A 26,818-nucleotide genomic window follows, 5' to 3' on the forward strand; every position below is an offset into this window, starting at 1 on the left:
CTCTCTATTGGTAACTTAAAGATAGCCTGAGGCTCCCTTCACCCGAGGGAGGAAGTTTAATTAGTCATTGTTTGAAGAGACTGAGAAAAGCCTGACCCTGCTGTAACTCTAACAAATGTTTCATTGCTGGCTGTGCCTGGAATGAATGAAGTGGTTTTGCAGCTCACTTCCCTGTTGAATGTGTACATTCTGCCTCCTAATCCCGCAGGCCTAGTTCTCTGCACCTAGCCTGGCTTTTGAAACTGTTTTCTGTCCTTCAAATACAGTGTTACACTGGAGTTCTTCCTGCTAACAGACCTAGGGCTTGGATCCTGAGAACTTCATTTGAACCCTGATTGGGTCAATAATATTTCTTTCCTTCTGTAGCTCAAGAACTCCAAGAACATTTAGAGTGCAAGTAACTTCTCATCACCAAGGGAAACACAGGAATTTCTTAAGCATCTGACCTTTCAGAACAGGAAGTCAGAATGTCCTAGACTTCCCTGCCTTGGCTGGTTTCACCCTGTGAGAGACCTCAGCCTCCTGAGCTAGGGTGATGGGCGTGAGCTATTGGTTCTCTGCTAGGGTCAGAACTGTAATGACATTGACAATACAAGTCAACTGCTATCACAAATGGCTTGGGAAGCAAATTAAGCCTTTAAACAATGTGCCTTTCAGAACCCTGTAGGACACAAGTTTATAATGCTAGAGTCTGAGAGGCTGGGCTTATGGATGTGCTACACTTGAAACTTGAGGTCTGACTCCAATTCTGGTGTACATCAGCATTCATTTTCCTAAAAATATTTTCATAAGTAGCAAATAGGAAAATTACTTTGATTATCCCTCACTCTTTTTCCAGTTGTGTGTCTCAATCTGAAGCCTGGGCTCTGTCCTTGAGCCCTTCAGCTCAAGGCAAACACTCTACCACTTGACCTACAGTGATACATGGGGTTTTTTGATGGTTCATTGGAGGTAAGAGTCTAACAGGCTTTCCTTCCCTAGGCTATCTTCAAACTGTGATCTTCAGATCTCAGCATCCTGAGAAAGTAGGTTTCCAGAGCCACTGAAATCTGGCATATTGTTTTTGCCAGATCTAGGGCTTGAAATTAGGGTCTGGGTACTGTCTTTGAGTTTCTTTTTCTCAAGGCTAGCACTCTATCACTTGAGCCACACCACAGCTTCTGGCTTTTTCTGAGTATGTAGCAGTGAGGATTCAAACTCTGGCATTCATGCATGTTGAGCAAGCTATATACCACTAAGCCACATTCCCAGCCCCAACCTTACGATGTTATCCCTCAACTTGCCTATCCACAAGAAAAGCCTTCTGAGTATAAATCATCTAAACAAATCCGTATAGGAAGTTGTCCAAAGATAAATAAGACAAAACTCATACTGGGACAGACTCTAACCATGTGATGACTTGACAAATGCCTCCATTTAATTAAGTATCATATTTCAAAACTTAATAAAGTATTAATGAAAATTAGTCAATGTACTGAATTATTGTGTATAATTTTTATAATATATGTACACAACATAATAAATATTATGTGTATAATAATACTAATACAATAAACAATAAAAGGAATAAAAAATTAAATGCAAAATTAATAATAATAATCATAATATGAAATAAACATACATATTTACCTATATATCTTATATTACACATGTACACAAATATTTTTTTCTATTGCAGGGTCTTAATTCAGGCCCTAGGAACTCTAGCTTGAAAATCTTTTCCTCAAGGACAGGGAGCTTAGCCTTCACCCAAGGTACAAAAGAGTTACTTGGACAGTGAGCTCACATCCCAGCAATGGCAGAAATAGTGGCCCAAGTTCCAAGACAATGACTTAATATTTGTAACAGAAACAGTTACGTTTATTCAGTTCCATACTGAACACTGAAAAAAATCAGTGTAGAATTTTGTACAGCTATTCAGACATCCATCCCTTAAACCCAAAATGCTTCTTGAGCACTACATAATTTTTTGTACATTTTTTATTTTAAAAATGTTGTACAGATGTGTTACAGTTACATGAGCAAAGTAATGAGTACATTTCCTATTGAGCATTGTTGCATCCTCGTTTGTTTTTCCCCTACCATCCCTTCCCTCCCATCTTCAAAACTAACATCCCTGCTGAGGTCAGGACTTAATTATTTATTTTTGGCTTGGCATGGGGTTTGAAATCAAGTATTGGCAACTCTGCGTCTTCTGTCTCATTGCTACAGATTCATCAAGACTGAGTTCAAATCCCAGGCTATGAAAGAAAACTGGCAGAAATTCCAAACCAAAGAGCTTTATTATTTCAATTTAGTGAGTTAATTAATTAATGAATTAATTAGTTAATTAATTTTGCCAATCACGGAGCTTGAACTCAGGTCATGGTAACTCTGACTCAACTTCACTCTCCCTAGGCTGGGGTGCAGCCTCAGGACCCAAAGCTGATCCTGGGACCCTAGGCTAAGAGGGCTTGCATGAAGGAAAAAAAGCAAAACAGCACAAAAAGTGGGGAGCTGTAGAGGGCTCAGGGTTTTACAATTTTTTTTTTTTGCATGATGACCATCCTGGGTCTGAATGACATGGTTTCAAAGTGGACCTGGTCTACCATTGCTGATGGCTGGCAGGCTATCAGGGAAGCCATAAGCCAACATGTCAACATAGGCCCTTGGTTCAAATCCTAATCCTTACATTTACCAATGGCAGGAGATCACAAGAGACTCGTTCCTATGCATAAGAATACACATTGAAAGAGTAGTTCATGCATTTTTCCAGTCTAAAATTGGATGCAGTAATCCTAGGATGCTGATTGACCTTAATTAATAGTTTATTAAGCATGAAAAGAATAATATTTTTTCATTGGAGATATAATAAATACCTAAGAGTTGGTAGGAACGTAGTAGATGTCATTCAGTCATAGATAGACAGCTCTGGAAATCTTTAACAAAATATATTTATTTATATACCACCTCTGCTTATCCGTGTATTGCTGTTTTGGCCAAACTTGGGGCTTGATCTCAGTGCCTAGGAACCCCCTGACAGCTTCATTGGCTAGAGGCTTCTGTGCTCACACTCACCCAATCATGAATTGGGCCTGCTAGGCCCTGATTTCAGATCCTAGCACTGCCAAAAATTTAATCTTTGAGTAAGAAGCCGAGTGTGACACATGTTTTCCTTTTCTGGGATAGTCCAGGGTGTCAGACATGATAGAGAACACATCTACAAATCTAGATGGTATGTGATATGATGTAAACAATGTAATAAATGGTATAGGTGTCATCAAAGACAATAAAATAAATTGTAACTAAATGAATAAAAACGATATAAAATGAATAACAACACTAAAAGTGATATGGACTGAACATCTGTATGGAAGTATAAATCTTACCACACCAAACACGGTATTTACTGAACATCTGTATGGAAGTATAAATCCTATCTTTAAAATGTATATAAGGAGTATGTTTTCCATGCCTGAGGCTTGAATTCAGCCCACCCCCATGAGAAAACAATGGCAGGAAATCCTGAGATACTGGTTTCTGGACCAGGTAAAGTCATGGAATGTGATCGATCTCATCGAATGAGTAGTTCATGCATGATGTGACTAGGAAATGATAGGCAAGACTCATGGGGTATCACTTATTTGTAAAGCAGTGTTGATTAAGCATGACAATAATCATCACAGTCATGAAATGAAGGCATCTGGAAAGATTCAAGAATCAGTGGACACATGGTAGATTGGATTCCATCACAGGTTATCGTCTCTCCTACTCTATACAAATGTGTACTCATTTGCATACTACCTTCAACTTATGAATGGATCACTACTGTGTACCCTCCTCCCCACCCCCACCTGGGGGTCCATCTCAGGTCCTGGGAACAGCCTTACTCCTTAGTGGCTCACAGGCTGGTGTGCTCACATGGACCCATTCGTCAATTGGGTCTGCTGGTCCCCAAGTTCAGATCCCAGCAGTGCCAAAAGATTCATCCTGATGTCAGAAGCCAATTGTTGCATGTGTGTTCCTTTCCTGTGCAAGTCCTGGGTCTCAGCTAGGGTGAAGAATACATGGGACACCCTGTGGCTATGGGAATAGGCTGTTATCATGTGAGCCCAGTTATACATTTCAACATATACTAAAGAAAATACACAATACATCCATGAATATCATACAAAATAGAATAACGACACTAAATGCACAATGCAGTCCACACACAGATTTGAATATACATCCCATGTTTAAATGATGCATTCAGGAAAATTGTGGCCTCTCTGGTGCTCGATCTCTGTTCCTGGGACCTGACCAACTCCTTAGTGGCTCACAGACTGGTGTGATCACATGGGCCCATTGGGCAGTTGGGCCTCTTAGGCCCAAAGTTCAAATACCAGCACTGCCAAAATTTACCCTGTTGTGAGAAGCCAGTCATTGCACCAGTTTTCCTGTGCTGTGCAAGTCCTGGGTCTCAGCTAGGATGGAGAATGCACAGGCAACTCTATACTCATGAGAATAGGTTGTCATCCAGGTCACCACAGTTATATCTGTCATCCTATACTCAAGAAAATACACAATACATCAATGAATAAGACACAAAATAAAGAGAATGACTACACCGAATGCAAGATGCTGCCCATCCATGTATGGAAATATAGATCCTGTGTTTAAATGATGAATTTATGACCATATTGGCCCCCACCAGGCCTTCATCTCAGGTCCTGGGAACGACCTACCTCCTTAGTGCCTCAGGCTGGTGTGTTCACCATGACCCATTCGCCAATTGGGCCTGCTAGGGCTAGAGTTCAAATCCCAGCACTGCCAAAAGATTCACCTTGATTGAGAAGCCAATCGATCCACCTGTTTTCCTGTCCTGTGAAAATCCTGAGTCTCAGCAGGGATGGAGAATTCTATATAGACAACTCTATAGCCATTCAAATAGGTTGTTATCCATGTCAGCATAGTTAAATCTATCACCATACTCAATAAAATACACAATACATCCATGAATAAGACACAAAATAAAAAGAATAACTACACTGAATGCAAGATGCATACCAAACTTGTAGGTAAAGAGAGATCCAATGTTTAAAAAAGGCAGACTTGTTATTTTGTCCAGTACTGGGGCTTCAAATCAGGTCCTGGACAAGGCCTGACATTCTAGTCTTCAAGGATGGTGAGACTTCCCTTCCCCCAAAGGGCAACAGAGCTACCCAGATCTCAGATCAAATCCCAGCACTGACAAAAGATTCATTCTGTTGTCAGAAGCCAGTCGTTGAACATGTTTTCCTTTCCTGTGAAAGTACCGTGCTTTCACTAGGATGTAGAATGCATAGGCAACCATATAATTATGGGAACAGGTTGTCATCCATGTCAGCACAGTTACACTTGTCACCATTCTCAGTAAAATACACAATAACTCCATGAATTAGACACAAATTTAGGAGAAGTGCACCGGATGCAAGATGCTGTCCACACATGTAGATAAATATAGATTCTGTATTTGAATTACGAATTTATGACTATCTGGACCTCCCTGGGACTCGATGTCAGTTCCTAGAAATGGCGTATCTCCTTCGTTGCTCACAGGCTGGTGTCCTCACCTTAACCATTTCCCCAATTGGGCCTGATAGAGTGTGAGTTCAAATCCCAACACTGCCGAAAAATGAATCCTGATGTGAGAAGCCCATCGATTCACCTGTTTTCCTGTTCTGTGAGAGTCCTGGGTCTCAGCTTGGATGGAGAATGCATAGGAAACCGTATAGCCAGGGCAATAGGTTGTCTTCCATGTAAGCACTGTTATATCTGTTACGTTACTCAGTAAAATACACCATATTTACATAAGACAGAAAATAAGGAGAAAAAGTACTCCAAAGGCAAGATGCTGTCCACACATATATGTAAATATTGATCCTATGTTTAAATTATTAATTTATGACTATCATGGCCCACCCTGGGCATCCATGTCAGTTGCTGGGAATGGCCTAACTCCTTTGTCGCTCACAGGCTGGTGTGGTCACCTTAAACTATTCACCAATTGTTCCTGCTAGGCCCTGAGTTCAGATCCCAGAACTACCAATAATTGGATCATGCAGTAAGAAGCCAAGTGTGAAACTTTTTTCCTTTTCTCTGAGAGTCCTGGATGTCTGGCATGATGGAGAACGCGTCTACAAATTTAGATTCCATGTGATAGGATGTCATCAATGTAATAAAGGGAATGGGTGTCATCATAGTAAAATCAACAGTAAATAAATGAATAAAACAAAAAATACAAGGAACAACCACACCAAACGTGTATGGACTGAACATCCATAGCTAAGTACAAATTCTGTATTTACAATGTATATAAATAGTATGTTTTCCAAGGCTGGGGCTTGAATTTTGGCTTAGATTACAGGCCTGAGTTTTTTATCTTCAAGTACGGTGAGCTTCCGCTTCTTCCACAGTGCTGCAGATTCACCTAGACTCTGCGTTCAAATCCAAAGCCTGCCAGAAAAAACGGGGTGAATTGCAAGCCAGGGAGCTAATCTCTTTTAATTATTTTTTGCTCAGCAGGGGGCTTGAACTCAGGTTGTGGTAATTCTGCCTCAGCTTTGACACCCTATGCTGAGGTGCAGCCACTGGACCCACAGTAGATCCTAGGATCCTAGACCCCCCAGGCCTTGTGTGGCAAAAATGTACAGAAAAAATGCAGCAAGATGGCCTTTTTATGTTTTCTTCTTTTGCACGGTGACCCTCCTGGGTCTGAGTGACACTGTTCGAAAGGGTACTTCATCTTTCATTGCTGAAGTTTGTCAGACTATTGAGGAAGTCATAGGTCCACAAGGCAATGTAGGCCCTGATTTTGAATCCCAGTCATGACACCAATCAATGGCAACAGATACTAAGAGACACATTCCCATCCATGGGAATAACAAGGTAATATTATCAATGTCACAGTTGAATGAGTTGATGGTGAATGACGCTCCTGTGAAATTAGACAGCATCATTTCAGGAGACTGACTTTATTTAATATTTATTATTTATGTATTTATTTATTATTATTTATTTAATATTTATTATTATTAATATTAAAAGAATACTATTACATACAGAATGCAATAATTTCAGGATATTGTTTGATTTACTTAATAGTTTGTTAAGCATGAAAACAATAAGATTAATTACATGGAGGCATTATAAATACCCAAGAATTGGTAGGAATGTAGTGTATATAAGTGAATAATGTATAGACATCTCTGGCACTCTATAAAGATATACATTTATTAGTGTACTACCAACTGCATGTCAATCTGTTCTTATTTTGTCAACCGCTGGGGCTCGATCTCAAGTACTCGGGACTGCCTGTCAGCTCAACTTGCCACAGGATGGCAGGCTGACACTCACCCATTCATGAATTGGGCTTTGAAGTCTGTGAGTTCAGATGCCAGCACTCCCAAAAAATGAATCGTGGAGTAAGAAGTTGATGGTGACACATGTTTTCCTTTTCTGTGAAAGTCCTGGGTGTCAGGAAGGACATGCAATACATATGCAAAACTATATCCTATGTAATCAATGTAATCACTGTTCTATGCGTCATAATAGTCAATAAGATGAGTAGTCAGTACATGAATAAAACCAAACGTAAAATAAGTAACTACACTGAATACAATATGGAATCAACATATGTATATAAATATAAATCATATATTTAAAATGTAAACAAATAGGATGTTTTCTAGTGGTGGGCATCGATTTCAGGCGAAAGGAACAGACTTGAATTTCTTGAATTCAAGGAGGCAAGCTTCCCCTTCCCACACTGTGCAACAGCAGGGTTACCTAGACCATGAGTTACAATCCCAGTCCTGGCAGAAAAAAAATGGCATCTCCATGCTATGTGATGCTCAATTCGTAGGTATTTCATTTGGCCTCCATTTAATGAAGGTGATTGTTTAAATGCTTCATAAAGTATTAATTAATATCGACTAGTGTCCTATAATGTAATTGTGTATAATTTTATCCTCGAATCATTCAAGTACTGCCCATTTAATCATGACATACATCACATTCCTTTGGTAATCATATGAATAGGAATGAGTTTCATAGGATCTCCTGTCGTTTGTTGGTGGCAGGACCAGGATTCAAACTGTGGGCTCCAGCTCCTACCACTTAAACCTGAGGATAGGGAACTCACAGGTCTGTCCAAGAACATCAGCAAAACCAGGCATCATTGGCTCTCAGCAGTCCTCCTTAAAACTTACAAAGCTGTGATAGGAGGATCATGGTCAAAGTGACCCTAGGCAGGAAAGTCCTTGAAACTCCTGTCCAACTTGATCCAACAAAGCCAGAAGTAAAGCCGTGTGGCTCCAGTGGTAGAGAGCTAGCCTTGATCAAAAGCAACTCAGAGATTGTGCCTAGATCCTGAGTTCAAGGTCTGGGAACAAACAGACATACACAACAATCTGTGCAGCCATCCTGCTAAAGCAGGTCACTCTCTTGTCCTCAACTGGATTGGACAGAGTTCCCTGGGAAAGGGGCTGCCATCATTTTGACTCCGCCCATTCTGCCTGCATCACAAGATTCCAGCCACACCTCCATTGTTTCATGGTTCTTTCTGACCAATGGGATACAAGAATGGTGGCCACGCCCACATTCCATGTTGCCCAGTAGCACCATGATTCGCTCTGTTTGTTGACACCACTACCAGCAGCTGAGGAAGGTAGTGGTGGCTGAGTGGTGAGCAAGAGACTCGAGGCCTAGGAAGAGAGGCCTTCCTCATCCCACCATGTGCTGCCTGAGCCCCGGCCCCCTCCCCCCTTCCCCATGTAGCAGCATTTCAAATCTAATGCTGCAGGCTCAGGCCCATGGTTTCCTCAGGCAATGGTGCAATGTTGTGCCATGAGCCAGCTTGTGGCCCTGACCTGGTCCTGGCTCCCCTGTCCTCTGTTCAGGGCCTGAGTGTCTGTCATGCCTTTGCCATTGCTGCTTGCCCCACTTGGAGCAGCTGCCTACAGCTTCTGCCAGCAACACGTGAGTGGCTGCCACACAGCCCTGCATCCTGCGACCCCATATCCCCTCCCCTCCGACCGGGACCCGCGCCTCCCCTGTGCCCCACACTCTGGGCCACTCCCTGCCACAAATGTGCCTCAGGGGTGGGGGTGGGTGTTGACCCGAGGATGCCACCCCCATCCCCAGTGGCTAATGTCCCAAGACACAGGGAGATGCAGGGTTGGGTGAGGAGTGGGTGCCAAAGATCCCCAGGCCTGGAGCAGTGGGAGCCACACAGCAGCACATCTGTGCCCTTCCACTCCCTGGTGGGAACCCAGTGACTTTAGTCAGAGGTGGGGAGCAGCATGTCTACACCTGCCTTCTGGTTTTTTTTTCCTTTTTATTCTGATGATGGGAGGTGTTGGATGCAGAAGATAGACAACCTTGCTGTGTGAGCCCTTGTCTTCTGGGCTCAGTCAAACTTTCACCTGAAGACAGAGAGACAGACAGACAGAGAGAAAGAGAAAGAGAGAGAGAGAGAGAGACAGAGAGAGAGACAGAGACAGAGATCATCTTTTTCCTTGTACAGCCTGACTGTGCTCAGTTGAATGATCAGTTGGCAAATTGCAGGTGCTGCATGGAGGAGTCTTCTGTCACCGGTCTGGATGTGTGTGTGTGTTTGTGTGTGTGTGTGGGGGGGGGGGTGTAGAAGTGGGTTGTAACAAGGAGGCTGAATACTTTGGTAACTTCTACCTGCTATCTTTGGGGCATGTATGGGCTTCACAGCTGAGGTCTGGGGGCCTAGAAGGGTGAGAGGCTCGAAGGGGACTCAGCACTGTTAAATTACAAGAACAAGGGGTCTGTGTGCAATGGAGCTGTGTACTCCCTTGGGCCTGGTTGGTGGCAGTGGGAGCTTGGGAGGACCTGGGAGTGCGGCCTACAGGGGATGGCTTCCAAGGGGGACAGAGAGCATGGCCAACACTTAGTAAGGATACGAGTTCTGCTAGTATGGAGCGCAACACCATAGGTCAGACTCTGGGTCTTCTAATCATGACATCTGATGGGTGAAGCCAACCCTATTTTAAATCTTGAGCTGTGATCTTCAGATCTCAGCCCCCTGAGTACCTAGGATTATAGGCATGAGCCTCTGGCATTGGGACTCTGGTTCTTTTGGGTATATTAGTATATTAGGGTTTGACCTCAAGGCCTTAAGCTTGCCAGTCAGGTCTTCTACCATGTGAGTCAAGCTTTTCTGTCTTGGGCATTTCTGAGATGGAGAATTAATATATGCTCAGGCTGGGCTGGATCATGGTCCTCCTATCTGTGACAGGCCTGAGCCACTAGGCCCATTCTTCTGTAGTTGGGATGGTAGACATGTAGTGCCACGCTCAGTCATTGGTTTAGATGGATTGTCCCAAACTCAGTCCACGGCAGCCGATTCTTGACCAGAGGTGAATCTCTGGGTTGGTCCTCAACCATTGGACTTCAATCTCCTCATGGGACAGTTGTGAGGAAACAAGGGATTGATACAGAGGGATCTCTAGAGCAGGGACAGGCACAGATGGAGGGGCCATCTGATACTGTTCTTGGCAATTCTGTGAGCATATGATAGGAAGATACCCGGAAAGATCTCAGATGGTGTGTATTAACGGTGCAACAGGTATGGGATTATGAAACAAAACATGGCTCTCTTTCTTTATTACTCTATCCCCATGAGTAACGGAATCTTTCACTTTTTTCAGTTTTGAAGCTGGGGAAACTGAGGCACAGAGAAGCCGGGTGACCTACTAATGACTCCCAGCTGACAGGAAGCTCGGCCTGACTTCTCTGCCATGCTCCCTAAGACAATGGGTGCTATTCATCCCACTTCTTGTGGTGGGAAGTCCACTTCTTTTCAGTCATGGGGCTTGAACTCTGGGCCTGGACAGCTCCCTGAGCTCCTCAGTTCAATGCTAGCACTCTACCACTTGAGTCACAGCACCACTTCCAGTTTTTTGGTGGTTCTTTGGAGATAAGAGTCTCACAGGTATTCCTGCCCGGGCTGGCTATAAACCATGATCTTCATATCTCAGCCTCCATTGTACTTAGGATTATAGGCCTGAGCCACCGGCATATGGTTTAAGTGTAATTCTGACCTTCTTTCTTTCACTTTCTCTCTCAGGAACTGATTCAATGGGTGCTGGAGGAGGTGGCCCAGCATCCCCATGTGGATGGAACCAAGGTGGTCCTCTCATTCTGGAGGTAACCTGTGGGTCAGGAGCTGTCTCGCTCAGTCTGTTGTACCAGCTCCATGAGGTAAGTCCCTCTGTGCCCTGGCTACACTGTGACAGTTATCCATTGTCCATCTAGTCTTACTGGACTCAGTACTGTGTTCAATGCTCTTTTCTAGCAAAAATTTCTAGCTAAAATTATGATACAGAGTTACAGAATGAAAATGTAATGCCGTCTTAAGAAAATCATTTAGGGTTCTGGGAATGTGGCTTCATGGTATGGTGATTGCCTAGCATGCATGAAACCCTGGGTTCAATTCCTCAGTACAACATGAATTGAAAAGGAAACACTGGAAGTGGTCCTGTGCCTCAAGTGGTGGAGGGTTAGCCTTGAGGAAAAAAAACCCTGAAGAATAATTCCCAAGCACCGAGTTTCAGCCCCAGGACTGCCAAAACAACAACAACAACAATGAACAGTTAGTAAATGCAAAATACAGAACCCATACTTGGAATATATAATTGCTCCTTCCATACTGATACCTGACAATAGTTACTAACACATGTACTTTAAGTATTGATACTGTGTTGAAAAAATGTTTTGTTCATTAGGCCATGGCAATTAATGCTAGGAATGTGCTTAGATGTCAGGTGAAGATTAATTCTGGAAATTCAAATATTCCAGGCTTTTGAGTGGGGTCACTGCTAATCACAATGAGAAGGATAGTGTAAGTGAGATTTGGAAACTATTTTGGCCAGTCATCACACCAAAAAGGCAGAGGCTAATTAACAGTTGTGACAGAAGAGAAGGACTAACTCCAGATGGAAAGAATAAATGATAGTAACTAAGGTATAGCAGAAACCATTCTAGGGAACCATTTTTGGTTATTAAAGAACTAGTTATCAACTAGGCTTATTCCTCATTGCCTTTAGCATTCAAAATCTCCTAGGCTAGTTCTTAATCTCAGTGTGATGAATGTATCTCCTTCTATGCTGATCTTTCATACCTGATCTTTGCTTTCTAAAAATCTGTCTTTCTGTATTTATCTATGAACATTTCCTGATACTATATACATCTACAAAGATGAAAGAGGATGCTAATGTAAGAAACCCATAGCTCATGAGTCATTAATGTAACAAAATATTGTAAATATTGCTACCTTAATTATTCTGAAAAGCGGCAATGTCACATCATTTGGTTCATATTTCCATTCTTTGTCTACATAGTGACATTAAGTGCACATAAATGCAAATATGAGCCTGGTGCTGGTGGCTCATGCCTGTAATCCTAGTTACTCAGGAGGTTGAGTCCAGAGGTTGTGGTTCAAAGCCAGCCTGGTCAGGAAAGTCCATGAAACACTTATCTTCAATTAACCCCCAAAACCCGGAAGTGGTGCTGTAGCTAAAGTAGTAGAGTGCTCAAGCTGTGCTGAAGAGCTGAGACACAGTAGCCAGGATCAATGTTCAATCCCCACAACCAACAAAAAAAGTGCAAATATAGGTTTAAGTTTCCCCCAAAGGAATGATGAAGTCAATAGTAATCTTGCCAAATGATTTAGTAGTGCACCTACTTTTGCTGAGTTATTTGTTATGGCTTCATTGCTAAACATATTCTCTTCTTTAAAAATTGTCAAAATATTGTCAAATATTAGCTTTATAATAAACTTCATCTAATATTTCCTCGATGCAAAATAGCTCATGATTCCCATCCAAAAACTTGCAGAAGTAAGTAAGCCTCATTCTGTTGGATTCCAAATAAATGTTGAAGGATTACAAAAGCTTAAGTCTGGAGAAATAGCAAAGTTCGTCTAATGTAGGACTCTGTAGACCTTGTTAAATTAGAATTTAGATTTAAAATATATTTTTTGGTTTTGTTTGTAATTTCATATTCTATAGGATACTACAAAATTCTTTTTAAGTACATGGATTATTTGAAAAATTCACAAAAGTTTCTGGCATTCTATTTGCCTAGATGTTATTTCAATAGCGTTATATTTAGAACATAGTTAATAGATAATTCGCACAGTTCATGTATACCATGTTAATATGAATGATCTAGACAGAGTTGCCAAGAAATGGATGATATTAATTTATACATTTAGAAAAACCAGTTTTTTAAGGATTTGGTTTAATATGGTATGGAGAGAGTAATTGTGTGACATCTGCTTTCTTCTCCCTATATGTACTACAGGAAGCCATTTCCTTATTTACGTTCCTCTGTATACATGGAGAAAAATGCTAGGTTTGGGGTTTGTTTTCAATTTTGTTTTTGTTTTATTGGTTCGTCCTAGAGCTTGAACTCTTGGCCTGGATAGGGTCTCTGAGCCTGTTTATGCTCAAGGCTCATGCCCTACCACTTCAACCTCAGTGCTACTTGAGTCTGGCTTTTGTGGAGAAGTTTTTGGAGATAAGATTCTAAGAAACCTTCCTGCCTGGGTGAGCTTTGAATCATAATTTTCCTATCTTAGCATAGTGAATATCTATGATAACTTAAAAGTATAAATATAAATAATATTTGCAAGTGTTCTCATGTCAAGAATACCAGTGGAGGAAAAATGATGCAGCTCAGTTTATGGTGGTGTTCTTTTCAGAACAAGGAGGGTGTCACATTAGCAGAGGTGTAGTATTTTTTCAAAATAGAGATAAGGTATTCATGATGTGAATTAAGGAATTTTAAGGTGTCCCTTACAAGTTGGAAACTGTTGGGCTAGTATGACTTTATGGCATAAATCTTGGGATTGATGGTCATAGACATAATAGCTTACTCTTATAAAAAATTGCTTACTCTTGAATAATTAATTATTATACATGCTTCACAGTTTTATCCTCTATCAGAATGTGGCTATTTTTCTATTTACTTCTCAATCTGTAACACCCCATTGGAAACTGCATCTATTGCAGAAGTACATAACATTCAAACAGGTACTGTTTTGAATCTCTTAGGTATGTTGAGAATTTAAAAATGAGTAGTTATTAGTCATAGGAATTTTGAAGAGCACATATATTCTGTCCTCTTAAAAACGTACTTACTTTTAAAAGTTATGGGTTTCCATAGCATTAAACTGTTTTCTGTTTTAGAATGAGAAAATACTAAATTTATTCTTTTTCGAAAAATTTGGCAAGTATATTGTGAAAATATTGTCTAGTTGGATAACATGCAAGTTGATTACCCTCTGATAAAGAAGGGGGAATTAATTCAAATTAGATGCCAAATAGTATTGATTTTTAAAATGTTACTACATAAAGAATATTATTTACTGTGCCAATACAGTGAAATTATATTTTATGCAGCTTATTTTTTCAATTTTATTATAACAAAGATGTACAGTGGGGTTAAATAATTGTAAGGTATTAAATCATAACTTTTCAACCTTGGTAACACTCCCTCATTTTTCTCACAGTTTTCCTTCACCCCTTCACCGCTCACAAGTTGTGAAGTACATTTCCAAAATATTGTCTTGTGAGTATTGCTACTGCATTGGTTTGCCTTTTGTCCTTTGTCTCACCATTATGCTTACCATTGTCTCACCATACAGCAGGGATAAACCATAGGGGAACACCCCAAAGAAAACAGAAATCACATAGTTCATCAAAAACAACAACCACAAATGAAAAAAAAATCTGGTTCCATATCTTGGAATTCATTTTGCTTATCATCGTCTAATATGGTAATATATACGCATAACAAAGCCTCTAGAAAATAATAGCTGCATGGATACTATATCATGAAAACAGCATGTTAACATTTTGATGGTAAAGGTGGAATTAGGATTGGAGAATTTGCGGTTCTGATAAAGGATTTTCAAGGGTTTTAAAGTTATGACAAGTAAAATTTAACTGTTCAAAATTTTTTAACAACTTAGCCTATTAAGAAAATTTAAAATTGCCTGGAAGAATAGGCTTTCATGCAAAGAAATCCAAGGAGACTTAGTAGAGAGGGAGCAATGTGGATGAAGATGGCTCTTTTTCACACTAAACAAACAAACCTCAGAAACCTTGCTGTAAGTCCTCTAGGTTCCCTTGGAATTGTCCTTACCCAGGAACTATATTCTCACTGTTTGAAACCAGATTGTATTGGAATTTAAATTAAAAGTTCTTAAAAAAATAAGGCATCAAAATTTGTAAATTTACCTTTAATTGCCAAACAGTAATTCTCTGAAAAAGATAATTTGAGTCAAAATATTTAGGGGGAAAGTGCCCTCCACAATAAAAGAAGGTGTTGGTATTACACATTTCTGTTTGTAACACTTTCCACAATGTCTTTGGACGTGAAGCAGTGAAACACAGAAAAAAATTCTGATTGGAAACTTCAAACCAATGATTTGACATTTCTAAGTGGCTCACAAAAAATAATATTCTTATTAATATGAGATAGTGAAGACTTCTTTTATTACATATGCCAAAAAGTTTAGAAAAGAATTGAGCAACTGGAAAAAATAATAAAAAAATTTTCTTAGAAGCCTTAGCTAAGCATAATGACTTCAGCAGTGAAGGGAGGCCAAAACTTATGATATAAATTGTGTTAGTATTTTTACTCCCTAAAGTGATTTTACAGAGCACATTTGGCTCACTACAATGCAGAACTGATTGAATGAAGACATGAAAATATATTCCACATCCAAATGAGGCAACTTAAAGAGTTTTAAAAGAGAAATAATGAAGATGTAGCAGTGGTGGAGCCTGTATGGTCCTTCAGCTTCACTAGACTTGAAGCCAAGAACCTGTGATTAATTGGAACTCCGGCAAAAGATAAGAGGACATAGAAGTAGGACATAGAAGCATTGTCCTTTTGTAACAGACACTTTCTTCCAAGGTATGGGTGATTTAACTCTATTCTCCTCCATACAACTTGGTGAACAAATGCAAGACCAAGAGAGAAATAATCTATTGAAATAATTTTGCATAGAATAACTTCACTGTTCCTGACATGGTATCTAAGGAGAATCTTAAGAGAGAAGATAAAAAGTGCAGTATTTTTTGGTTTCCTCTAAGCATCTTGTTAGCAAATATATCTTTGAGGTTAGACAATTCTGATTGAACCAAGTCATGGAGTACTTATTTTTGTGGGCACTTTAGATACAAGAAGTCTTTCAAGGTAAAAGAAAAAATATATAGCCAAATATTTGTGATCACAGCCTCTTGGACAATTTTCTGGAGACAAAGATTTACTTTAGATTTCTCCTCATTAAAATAAATGTTGTTTCATGGCAACCAAATGCAAGAGGGAAGTTTTATGGACTCACTTGGCCAATTAAACAGCATGAAAGAAGAAAATGGCAAATAATATTTAATGAAATTACTTTGACCAATTACTTTGCCAGAAGAAAGAAGAAAAAATATAATTCAAAAGCAATTTGACTTAAAAGTATCAAGAAAGAGTAGTGAAGAGAGATTAGAGAAAATATACAGGATTGTTTTCTCTCCAGTGGAGTAATGCGTTCTTGATCTTGTTTCTTCCATTCTACCTCACAAGCTACCAAGTGTGTCTCAGGACTGGATTATCCAGTTCAACAGAAAACTCGTAGAAGAAAGATACGGTTTGCAGCAGATATAGGTGATTTATAACCTTAGACAATCTAATTCTGTTCAAAATTCTCCCTATCCCAAACTTCCCTCTTTGAACAGCTTTGTTTGCTTTTCCCAAGACTGCCCTTCATTAACTGATTAAAATTTTGAGTGGTCATATTCATACTCTCTAGAGATTGCTGTTTGGTTGTGATTTTTGTGTGTTTTTGTTTCTTGTTGTGTTTTTTAACTGAATTTTAAAGGGTTGTGCAATTGTGTTACAATTAAATATATCCATCTAATTGTCCAATACTCCTAGATCAGAGTCACTCCTTCCATCATTCTCAACCAACCCTTTCTCCAAGATTTATTTCCAATTTACCACTTCCTTCATCATATGTGTACATTCAGTATTCTAACTGTACCTGCCCCTTGTTCATTTTTCATTCATTCTATGTCTTTACTATAATTCCTCTCTGGTTTCAACTTCCTGATTGTCATTCTGTTAAACTGTCTATTAATACTTTGAAAAGTTTATATACATTCCATGGAGTTTCAATCCTGCATATTCTTTAACTGATGCCAGTTTATATTTCCATAATTCATTCATCTGCAGCAACAATTTGCAAGACTGGAGATGGGAAGCACCTAAACATGATTTTATTCTCAACTGTTTGTAAGATTAATCTTTAGTCAAAAAGAAAGTTAAAAAATGGCTTAGAATGTATTCCTAACTATGAATTTTTATAAATGGCTTTGTACAATGGTGTGATTCTTTTATTTTACATGGAATAATATTTTCTACTACCAATAAGTTTTGGAAAAAGAAGAAAATTAAAATTTATTCCTAGAGAGGAATATGATAGAAGTAGAAGACATATACTATGTTTGTCATATCTCTGATAAGTACCCATATTCAAGACTTAAAGTCACATTTCTTACTATGTTAGACAGAGGGAAAACATAAAATAACATATAATAAGGCAACTATTTGTGATTTTTTAAAATGTACCTTATTAAATGATGAAATTTATTAGCTAATGTTTGGGTTTGAAATTTAGGAGGTTGATCTATTTAACACATTTCTGAAAGGCTCTTACTGAAAAACACAAATTGTGGGTGGTAGTATTTCTACACTTTAATGAATGGTTGAACATGTTTGGCATTAGTGCTGTATAAATAATTCAACTCTATTTAACTTGCTCCCTACCCTTGAAAAACTTGTAATGTCACTAAGTATCATCAACTTGTCAAATGTTATTTTGGCGAAATTTATTTTAAAAAGTATATTTGAAAATGAATATACTTTCAGATTAAATGTAGATTATCATTGGTTTGAGAGTGACAATTTTATACCACAGAACCATGTTGTACTGAAGTCCCAGTGTTTTGAAGCACTCCTTAGTGCTTCAAATGTTTTTCTGAATTACATTTGACCTCTAAGTCAACTTTTCGGGCTTTGGTAGACCAATTATGGATCTGTCCTTCCAGGAACTATTTTTGGCCCACTTATGTTGGAATAAAATCTTTCGTTAATCATAGGTGAGGGGTATTAAAAATAAACATATGACACTTTGTGAACTTGTTCACTCATATTGGTTGGTCATCTGTAAGTTGAATGTTTGAATTACAGTACTTTCTCTCAAATTTTGTGATCTCATCCTTCATTTTAAGTTGCCTTGCATTTCACAATTGTTTACTGCTAATTCCTGCATCTCAAGGAATTGGGGCCCTGAAATATAGGAAATGCGAAATTGAGATGGGTCTTCAATTACTTTGTGTTGATATGTTGCATGGGCCTTGGTGAAAAGTCTTGCCCCTGTTATCTGATGATGCAGGTAACTGGGACCTGGGATCCTAGGACCCATGGGTACTGCAGAAAAATAATATTTTTTAGACATCTTAGCAAAATTTGGGCATAATCAGTAGGAATGCTTCAGAAATATGGAGAAAAACAGTTTGGGACAGGCGAGTTAAAACAATAATCAGAGCAGCAGAGTAAAATCCATTACAGATTAGAGGAAAACATTGTTTTTTTACCATGTGGATTCAGAAGGCAAAAAACAGTTATAATGTATCACAAGTTTATACTAAAAACATTGCATTGATACTTTTTATAGTCTAATATATATTTTAAACCTAATTATTTATATTCCAATTCTATTTATTGGAAAAAAATAAATATCAATTTATTTTTCAAATTATCAACTAATTCTAGTAAGTTTCATTGTGTGAAATATAAAATCAGCACATATAAATGTAAAATGTATGACTATATATAATTAAAAGGCACACATTTTGCATTTTTCTGTTGTAGTTACTGTATCAAAGGCAACTCTGTTTTAAAGTATTATTCCATTATCTCTACCTCAGTGTTTGATAGAGTTAGACCTAAAGTTTTACCATTTGTAGATTTACAGCATGGAGGAAAGAGGAAACTCTGTGATTAAAACATTATCAATTTAATGCCTAATAACGAGGAGAAACATATGCACTTCTCCTGCAACTCTGAAAATATTTGGTTATAAACAGGCAGTAGTGTAATTTCCTGCCTGGTTGGATCGTAGACAGGACAGAACAAAAAGTAATCATGCATACGAACAATTTTTCCACCTTCTTGGCTTTAGCTACTTTTGAAATGGAAGGTATAATAAACAATTATATTTTGATAAAATACCTTCTAGTCTGAACAGTTCATTTTGAACGGTTCATCTCTCTATGATCTCTTGTAACCAAGATTAGTTTTGTTCTAGTAAGAAAATCTTTGCTGTCAGGTTAAGATATTCTAGTTGGTCTGTTCCCACATGGAAGAAGGGTAAAGGCTCAGGTAGACATTTGTTCCAGTAACACCTCATTTGGGAAATTGTCAGCTGAAGAAGTTTAGAAGTAGCTCTTAAGCAATGCTTACTTTGAATCCATTAGGTCCACAAAGCTAATTCAATTGGATAAATAAGTACTTGAAAAAGCCATCACCTTTGGACCTATCTATAAATAATTAAGAGTACGATCAAATACCAAATAAAAAGACTTAATATAGTCATTGACAAAAAAATTTTGCAAATGTGAGCAATCGACTGATCAATATAATTTTTTTCCACTATTCACAGAATTTAAGGGAAATAAGATCGATAGCATTGTTAGGAACAATATGGTTTCCTTCTTACAAGTAGGCACCCATAGATATAAGCCTGTATAAAGATTGCATCATTAACTACTTAAATTTAGAGGATATTACGTGCTTCAGCAGCATATATACTCAAATTACAATACAGACATTAACATGGCACTTGCACAAGGATAATATGAAAATTTGAGAAGTATTCCATATTTTTCATTCTTCAGATGCAAGAAATGAAAAACAGTTATTAAAAAGTTGATTACAAAATTACAAGTGTAACAATACACATATTTCATATTATTAAATTTAGTTTGACATCAGTGTATTAAATCTTCATCTCAGAAAGGCGTTTACATAGCATAAACTTTACAAAACTTTTCAAATTAGACAACACTGACATTTTATCCCAAAGAAAAATAATATTAACACCTAGAAAAAAAGGAATCAAACTGTTCTATATGGAATGCAATCGGAAAGGACACATTAATGAACCTATATATTATAAAATAATGTAGAATTCAAAGTATATCTAGGAGAAAATAAATTATGAACATTATGCAAACATAGAATATAGAATATTTTAAAATATACTTTTTCAGACAAGCATCAGAAATATTTTAGTTTCTGTACTACTCATTTCAACAGGTAAATAAAAATTATTTCTGATTAAAAAATCACAAACTCTGAAGAAATTATTATACATGTATACAAAATCTATTGAATACATTTTTACATCCAAGGCAGGAAATTCACTTGGAAGAATTCCACGGAATCCATGAATTTTTACAGTAAAATATTGGTGCTGCCGGGCACTGGTGGCTCATGCCTATAATCCTAGCTACACAGGTGGCTGAGATCTGAGGATCATGGTTCAAAGCCAGCCTGGGAAGGAAAGTCTGTGGTACTCTTATCTCAAATAAACAACTAGAAAACTGGAAGTGGAGCTGTGTCTTGAGTGGTACAGCGCTCACCTTGAGCTGAAGAGCACAGGGATAGCTCCCAGGCCCAGAGCTCAAGCCCCATGATTGACCAAAAAAAAAGATATTGCTCTTATTTGGATTGTGAAAATGTTTTGTAGGGACACAAAAGATGGACTTGCATTTTTGAAATTTAAGAACCTTAACCCGACCATTAGGACTTCGGTGAACAATTTGTACAGCCTTTCACAACTTCATAGAGGTAGTGATACATAATTATCCTTTTGGCAATATCAAATACAGTTTCTTCTATATTGTTCTTCAGGCCTGGTTTCATATAATGGTTCAACAGAAGGCTATCCAGCATATCTTTACTATCTCAATTCTCGAAAGCAAGATGTAAGGCTGTCAAAAGTCCTTTAGTTTGGGGAAGTGGAACTGTGGCTCAAGTGGTAGAGTGCTCCCCTTGAGCTGAAGAGCACAGAAACAGCACCCAAGCCCAAAGCTCAAGCCCCATGTACGACCAAAAAAAAAAACACCACCACAACAAAAATCAAACAAACAAAAATATTTGGGCTGGGAAGGTGGCTCAGTGGTAGAGCGCTTGCCTTGCATGCATGAGAACCTAGGTTCGATTCCTCAGCACAGCATAAGCAGAAAAAAAGCCGAAAGTGATGCTGTGGCTCAAGTGGTAGAGCGCTAGCCTTGAGCTGAAATGCTGAGGGAGAGCGTCCAGGCCCAGGGTTCAGGACCAACGACCAGACCAAAAAAAATTTTTAAAAAAAGAGTCCATTAGTTTGGGCATTGGTATCTGTATCATGATGAAGTAAGAAAGAAGCCACGTATATGCACTGTGCAGGGGTGTGCAGTCATCTACAGTTATTGCATGTGCCGCTTGAGACACCAACTCACTGACAATGTCTAAGTGTCCACTGCAGGCTTCTCGAAGAGGGATATACTCATCATCATCCCTACTATTCACATGAGTGGCCTTTTGGGAAAGAAGTCTCCGCACTGTAATAAGCTGAATATTTTCGGCAGCCCAATGAAGAAAATTGCTTGGATCCTTCTCCAATTTTTTTTTTCCTGCAATTGATACCATTCCTTGCTTTTTCATCTTGTTCCCCATATTCCTAAGAATTGCCTAACCAGAGACTTTGAGTGCCAGTGGGAATGAGGTGTCCACGTATTTCCCTACTAGTTCACATTGGTTGAACTGGTCAGAAATATCTGGTGAATTTTTGCAACTGTTTATTCACATGATTTATTTTCTCTTTTTCCAATTTTACTCTTCGAAATTATTCTAAATGGAGAGTAGGGAATTGATGGAGAGCAGAGGAAAGATGTTCCTCCGTATTCAAACATACACACTGAAAATGAGGACCAGTGATGTCTTCATGTGCAACTTATTCTAGGAATGAGAAAATAGGAAATAATGCCTTCTATATAAATGATTTGGGAAATGGCAGAGCAAAAAGTGAAATGATGCAACCAAAAATATAAAAGCAAAATAAATGAGGATAATTATGGAGCAGTCATATTATGAGAACCATGAAAGGTAGAAAGAAAAGTCAGATGTGTAATGACCTAGCTAGCCACAAAATCCATGCCTCTGATCAATTTGTAGAGCAGACAAAATTTTATTTTTAAAAGAGATGGAAATAGAATTTATGTATTTACTTGAAAGTAGTAAATACATTTTTAGTAGCCTATGTAAAGAGACATAACTTTACCAAATTACAGACAATAAAATAAATCATGGATAATTCTAGTAACAGATCTGACTGAAATCAGTTGAATCATACTTTTCTTGTACAATGAAGGAATAAGAGGGTAGTAAAGCAGCTAGAGAAGGCAGGGAGGTTGTATCTGTGACAAAACTTGGTGGAAATTGGTATTGAGGATTTCTTACTGGTGATCCACTTGCACTGGAAGCATGATTCTGAAGTATTGCTTGCTGATTCTGAACTATTGATTTGATTCTTATATTCTCCAAGAAGAAAATGAGAATTGATAGTGAAGGACTACTAATACATTTTGACCTTCTCACTAAGCACTTTCAATCATCAAAATCACATGAAGGCAATAGACAGGCCTACTTTTTAGATGAAAGCAAGTGTCTTATAAAAAGAAAGAATGTATGTAGTCATGCAAAACACTTCTATTTTACCAATGCCTCATACATTTTTCTAATGTTGGGTACCAATAAATAATGGATCTATTAGAAAGCTCTTAAGACTCAAATGTTCAATAGTGAGTTGTCTTACACTATTATCATGGTATTTTTGTGTATGGTTTTAAGAATAAATTTACATTACTAACTTGAATTTCTGACAAGACAGTATCATCATTGTACATCTTGCTTCTATACTCTCATTTTAAAATTACCATCTAAGTATGTACATTAGATAACTATAGAGGAAAAAGTAGAAGCCACACTGATGGCTTAGGTCTTTAGTAGTAGTTAATCAGAAAGATGAAATCTGAGCATTGTGGTTTGAAAGCAGACCAAGAAAAAACAGTCCATTAGATTCTGATTTGAAAGTAACCAGCAAAAGCTAGAAATGGAGCTGTTGTACAAGCAGTAAAATGCTAGCCTTGTGAAAACTGAAACAAAAAAATAAATTCTGGGACAAAGCCAGGCCCTGAGTTCAAGCCCTAGTATTAGCACCAAACAAATAAATTAATTAATAAGGTAATTAATTAATTAAAAATAAATTAAGTGGTCACATGTGGAGAGGCAGGTAAAATGTAACATGCGTGGTAATGGTTTATGTATTATTTTGTAATAAGGCATATTATCATTTGTGCTAATAACTAATATTTTATTTGGACTTTTTTGTACAAAAAACCCTGAATTTAGCATGCATGTATATGTGTGTGTACATGTGCGAACATGTATGTATGTGTATACGTGTGCATGTGCTGTTGCAATGTTGCTTGCCAATGTGGACAGGGTGAGGCTGAAAAAAGCTAAGTGTGTTGCAATGTTTTTATTTATCAGTGTTCTGTCATGTCATTTCAGTGGAACCACCCTTTGTACATATTATTTGTCTAATAATAACATCATAATCAAAGCATTTACAATATTAAGTTAGAAAAAGAGACCGCTTTCAGCTTTTATTGTATGTTAGATAAGAAGATACAGACATAATTAGTTAGTAAGTTATTGCTATAAGATGATTGTCAGTACAAAACACGTATTTGACCTCTTAAATTGGTTATACTTTTAAGATACACTCATGGAGTGATTTGGACCGACTTGACCAAACAGGTATTATTCTCTGGTGATTCCTGTGAAACACAAGTTGGATAAACTCTTTCCAGATTTCTGTTGAATATCACTTTCTTTGCAAGATTATATTTATTCTCACTAAGAGATAATCCAACCCATATTATGTTTGACTATCCCATCTTATTCATTGAAAATAAGTATTGTGGATATGCTTGTTAGGTATTCCTTTCAAAAACGAACAAACAAAAAGCAAGTGTCATGTCCAGATTGTGGATGCATTTGAAGGTGTTTTGTACATGCACAGGTATCTTTACTAATGGCTCTTTTGTGGGAGTAATTATGGCAACTTTAACAAATAAGGCTTTTTGAATATCTGTTCCAATATACATAACATCCCAGAGCAAGTCTTGCAATTTCTGAAAATCCTTTGAATATTTTAGTATTTTTTCATGTCATTGACTGTAGAGCTAAAATTTCTGAAATAAATATTGTTAAGATCTGAAAATGTAAGTGGGTTCATATGCATTTTTATGCTTCATTTTATGGAAACCCAGTTTTTATGAAAGTAAATGGAATAGAATAAAAGAATGTAAGTGAATTGGGTAAGCTAATTATTAGTATAATTTTGTTTTGAATTAATAGTCCATTGAATGTAGATGATGCAGTTAAATTATTTCTTCTCTACTTCAGTTAGTTTTAGAATCTTTATAGCTACAAGAGAACTTTTAGTATAAATAAAGGTCTTTTAAAATGATTAGGGTTAACCATGTGTTTTTTGTCCTACTTCCAAGAAAATGAGTTATTTTTAAGTGTTAATATTTTATCATTATCATTATCATAGGGAATCATTATCCTTTTCATAGGGACTTAAAAATGCAGTAGTATTGATTTCTTTTTAAACCAATTTATTCACAAGTTGGAGAGTCTTTGATTCAAAATTAGGTCTTGGTGTCTATGATTTTTAACCTCTCGTTCCTAACATTAATGATATGTAAGACTGCATTTTTGGGTATATGAAAGGTAAAATATGTATCTGAGGTCAAATGTGATTTTTATATCAGTCTTTCTTTAATAACATTTTAAAGTAGTACATTTCTCTCATAATGTTGGATATAAAAAGCAATCAAAATACTTCTAATGGTAAACAATTTAGGTGAGCTACAATGTGGAAACAATTGCTCCAAAAGACCTGCAATCTATTTCCATCAGAAATTGGGCAGGTCATTCTTTCAGTAAGACTGTGTTAACCAGAGATGGGGTCCCCAGGCAGTGCAGTGTTGAGTGAAGGGATAAAATATGATTTCTACTATTTTGAGCTAGAAATCAAGAATGTTATAGTTTAGCAGTTCCTTTCACCAGGGAGGTATAAATTGATTATGAACTTGGAGTTTTCATATTACAGTTACTTCTTATTTTCTTTTTTTGTTGTTGTTGGTCATGAGGCTTGAACTCTGGGCTTGGGTGCTGTCCCTGTGCTCTTCCGCTCAAGGCGAGCGCTCTACCACTTGGACCACAGTGCCACTTCCAGTTTATTAGTAGTTTATTAGAGATAAGAGACTCACAGTCTGTCCTGCCCGAGCTGGCTTTGAACCACAATCCTCAGATCTCAGCCTCCTGAGTAGCTAGCATTATAGGTGTGAGCCACCGGTGTACAACTTAGTTACCTATTTTCTAACAAAGATAAAATGAAATATTATTACAGTGTGCACAATAATTTTGGGAATTTTCCTAGAATTAGTAGACTGAGTGCTGGTATTTAGTTATAAAATAGAATGAGGTTAGTTCATATGGTGGGAATGGAACGCAGGCTAACACTTACCATGTGTACAATGTTGTACTAGTAATTCCAACTCTGAAGACTTAAATATCATCATCTTAGAATTAAAAATAGAAGTAGTTCCACTTTATGGGATTATTGTGAGGATTAAATTAGGTACCAAAGGTAAAGTACTTGGAAAAATAATCAGAGTTTGATACTTTCTACCTGTTATTTTATCATGTGATGTATTCTAATATTTTTACTGTGATTTTTATATTGTCTATTTAGGATATGCATAGTGATGTATTGATATACATTGCGTTGTTCAATTTTCTGACATTATGAGGAAAATACCTGCAAAGAAAATTTCTGAGAAGAAAATTATCATATTGACTCATGGTTTATGATCAGATGTCTCCATTGTTTTTAATTATATTTTTATTAAATAGTTGTACAAAGGGATTTCCATTCAACGAATCAGTTTATAAGTATAATGGATCTTTACACAACTTTCTCACATCCTTCCAAACCTCAACCCACTTTCGTTTTTACTAGTTTCATACTATCTGCATTGAATATTATGTCTTCACTCTCTACTTCCATAAGTCTCTTTATTTCTTCCCTTTGACTTCCCCTCACATTTTCCAAGTGGTAGTCTCCTGGTATTCATTTTGTTGGATTAACAGTTCAATTTTATAAGAAATTACACCTGTTAAATACTCCTCTACAAATAGCATGCTTTGATTAATACTGTTGTTTAACTTGCATAAAATTCTGACTTCTAAATATGCGACCTTTTTGTGTCTGTCTGTGACGTCGTTTACTTAACATAATTTTAGATCTGTCCATTTCTTTGCAAATGTTGTAACAGTCTTTACAATGGATGGGTGCAATCCAATTGTGTATATGTGCAACACTTTCTCCAACCATCCCTCTGCTAAAGTGTGTCTGGGCTGTTTCCATAAATTCTCTACGGTGAATAGTACAGTAGTGAACATGATTGTGAGAGTGATTTTACTCTAACCTTTTAGAAGAATTCATCACTATTTTTCTGGGAGCAATCCTCTAGCCAATTTGCCAGAATTAGCACATCCCTTCCTTCATCTCCATCACAATGTTTTTCAGGTCCTCAAAAACACA

At 37.7% G+C, this 26,818-nt stretch overlaps 1 pseudogene; it reads left to right on the forward strand.

Annotated features, from left to right (window-relative positions):
• The first annotated feature begins 19,884 nt into the window (after positions 1–19,884).
• Positions 19,885–19,981, forward strand: LOC122099511 (annotated as a pseudogene).
• Positions 19,982–26,818: the final 6,837 nt, after the last annotated feature.

This window comes from Dipodomys spectabilis, unplaced genomic scaffold, assembly GCF_019054845.1.
Source record: "Dipodomys spectabilis isolate Male_0828 unplaced genomic scaffold, ASM1905484v1 ptg000516l, whole genome shotgun sequence".
Classification (NCBI taxonomy): Eukaryota; Metazoa; Chordata; class Mammalia; order Rodentia; family Heteromyidae; genus Dipodomys; species Dipodomys spectabilis.